The sequence below is a fragment of the Argopecten irradians genome, chromosome 3 (genome assembly GCF_041381155.1).
Source record: "Argopecten irradians isolate NY chromosome 3, Ai_NY, whole genome shotgun sequence".
NCBI classification, from domain to species: Eukaryota; Metazoa; Mollusca; class Bivalvia; order Pectinida; family Pectinidae; genus Argopecten; species Argopecten irradians.
In genome coordinates this window covers 66,392,940-66,396,390 of record NC_091136.1, presented here as the reverse complement: position 1 = coordinate 66,396,390, position 3,451 = coordinate 66,392,940, and positions in this window count along the sequence as shown.

Genomic DNA, 3,451 nt, shown 5'->3' with positions numbered 1-3,451 from the left:
GAGCAGAGGAATATGTTAGGGAATTAGGCGTCTTTCAACAAAAGGTTGCAGGATTTCTACTTCAGCATTACATTTCAACAAAACAGATCTATTGGCTTTCCACTCGTGTGCAGTCTATTCTTCAATGACGACGAATTATTTGAAAAGGGAAGAGAGTTTTTTCAGCATCCAGATAGACTTCTTAATAAGGAGATAGAGAAAATGAGTATGTGTGACAAGGGTAAATATCTTGCTCTGGTGTACTGTTTTTTACAACCTAAACAAAAAGTTGACATCAGAAACCTTGACCCGCTGAAAATATCAGAGGAAGAAAAACAGACTTTAAAGGTCTATGCCGAAATATGTGGAGTAGAATGTTTCAAAAATCATACCAATTTACTGAAGGAATCTTTGAATTCTCTGAAGAAGAACTATCTCAGCTGTGAAGGCACAGTTTACAAATTCAGTCATGAGTCGGTCGCAGAAAATGTTTGTCTGGTGTTTAGTAATCAGAATCCAAAAGTAACCTTGGAGAAATGCAGCAATCGCGTTATTCTAGAGCTTTTAGATTTATCACAAACTGGCCAAAAGAATCCACCCTATATGGTTGTACCTGAAACCTGCTTTGATGTCTTGTCGGAAAGAATATACAAAATGGTCACAAATGATCATTCCAGATCATGGAGGCGACTCACACTGGAATCATTTTCCCGATTCCAGAATGAAGCGTTCGCATCACATTTCTTCAAGTATTTATCGGAACACAAGAAGATTAAAGAAATGATCTCTGTTCATACTGAAAACAAAGGTAATCTACTTGCCGCTTGCGCAAACAATGCTGCTTTCTTATCGGCCTTGTTTCGGTATAATGTAGATACTGATCTGATCAACCAGTGTGGGGCCCTCTACTATACAGCATGCACACAGTATGCCTTGCATCTGGCCGTACAGCACAAAAACACAAAAACTATGCATCTTTTAGAGAAGAGAGGGGCAATTTATGACACAGACTGTTTGAGATATGCATTACGGATCCGAGAAGATGAAGCTGTCACGCCATATGTCTTGTCTGGAAATATGTGGATAACGTCCGAAGTGGAACAAACAAGAAACTCTGATCAAGTGGTATTCAAATACGATGTTTCTAGTTTGAAACAGAAGTTCTACGACATACGACCACTTCATATAGAAAGACATCAAGGGCAATGGAAACAAGGGATGCATAGACACATGACAGAAGAAGGAAGCCCAGAGGCTTTTCATTATATGCTTGATAATCTTCTGGCTACAGCACCAAACAGTGAAAAGCGAAAGTCTTTGCTCCGAACGATTCTCGAATCCAAAGGCAAGAGACTGAGTGACTTGATCTGCATTAGAAGAATATTAGGTCCTGAGAGTTTTGATGCTGACTTAATTCAGCATGCCCTATACCGGTGTAACCCTGACATGATTCGGTTTCTAGTGTTATCCACTACACTTACTGCCCAACAATTAAATGACTTGCTATCACTGCAAGTCCATTTTTGCCATCACAAAAACATTGAAATTTTATACAGAGCAGGAGGAAGGTTTAACCCCAGAGATTTTATCCAAATGTCAGGGATTTGTGGCGATGGAATAGCTCAAACTATTGACATTATGAAAACTTTAGAACAAATTTTTTCTCCAAATACATTTTCAGAGGCTTTGAAATCTGCTTTATGTTCAGGATCCAAAAGTACTATTCGAAGCCTGTCAAACAGTGGAGCGAAGTGTGACATGGATCGTGAAACCATTCAGAAAATTCTTTGTAGAGAGGGTCCTGATACCGTCGATATCGTGTCCGATTACATTGACACCGCACACCTTTCTAGTGCACTCAATATAGCTGTACGCTTTTCACATCCAAGTTTAGTGAGATGGGAAACTACAAGAAGACGCCTTGATTGCAGCTGTTTGTAGAACATCTGAAGTTTATGATATTGTCAAGCTGGTTGCATCGGCAAAGAAGTGGTCCCGTGGCATATTTACTTGTGCCCTTTCTAAAGCTGTTGAAATCTGCAGACCAGATGTGATAAAGGTTTTGCATAAAAAGGGCGGTGTTTTCCGTGATAGCAGCTTGCAACATGTCCTAAAATGGAATGTTGAACACCACGTAAAGGAAAACATTGTCTGCTACATGCTGATGTCCAGAGAGTGGACTCCTAATCTCATACAGGCAGCAATGATCACCGCTGTAGACAGATTATTTGTGACCGGGAGAAGTGGTAAGACTGTTGGGCATGTGTTGATATCCCTGGTGCTACATAGGGAGGGAAACATTCCAAATTATATTGGCAAGCAAAGTAACGACATCCATGATATCATCGGAATCCTTGAAAACCAGGAACGTTCTAATCGAGAGATTCTGGAATCTATTCTCAGCAGAAGCGTGCAGTATGGTCGCAGAGACGTGGCCGCTCGTCTCATAGAAAATGGTTTCCAATGCTGCAATCAGTGTTTGGTTTACTCGATAGGCAGCCAAGGAATACCAAACAGTGAGCGACAGGAACTGGTCCAACTTGTGAGGAAAACCCGTGATTGGTCAGATAGTGTACAAACAGAGGCCTTAGATAAAGCACTTCAATGTGGACTAGAAGACATTGCTCGATATTTGCACGATAACGGGGCTAAATTTGGAGATAAAAGTCTTTTGAATGCTATACAAGCCGACTGTTATGACTATGATCCTTTGTCTATGGTAGAGTATATACTGACATTTGAGGAGGAGTACGAAGCAACACAATTGGCAACTGCTTTAATCAAATCCATAGAATGTTGTAACTACGAAGTGATGGTGGAGCTACATAGACATGGCGCAAAGTTTCCGGACGGAAGTCTGAAACAAATTATCTGCAGGCAGTGGAAGTCTTCAGATAGGATGAGAGCTGTCGAGTATGCTTTTCAGACCCGCCAATGGCCACTAGAAGAGAGACAGAACGCCCTGTTGGAAGCCATCAAGATTGGGGATATACCAATGTCAAGATGTATTATCGGTATTGGTGCTCGTTTCTTTGATAAATGTTTGGCAGAAACAATGGAAAAGAAGATGAAACCTTCCCATCGTCTTTGCATGGTCAAATTTATCATTTCTAGGATGACTATAACCACTGAGGAAATAGAAAGAGCACGGATCATAGCAGACAAACGTTCAGAGACAAAACTAGCGACCTTTCTGCAACAAGCTAAAGCAACGTAACTCTTTCTTTGCAAAGAAACCCACTGCGACAACGAGGAATGCGTACATGTATTATAAACTGTGACGCTCTCGTATATTGTAACTTGGTTGAGTGACACTGAACTCATTCGAGCAGTTTTAATTGAATGACACCAATATTCAACGCCGGTGTCCCCTCCCTTTCAAATGTGTTCTTCCTCGAACACACATCAACTCAGGTTTTTCCATGAAAAACTCCGGCACCTTAATGTAACAGGACAAGAGTAATGTGTCCCC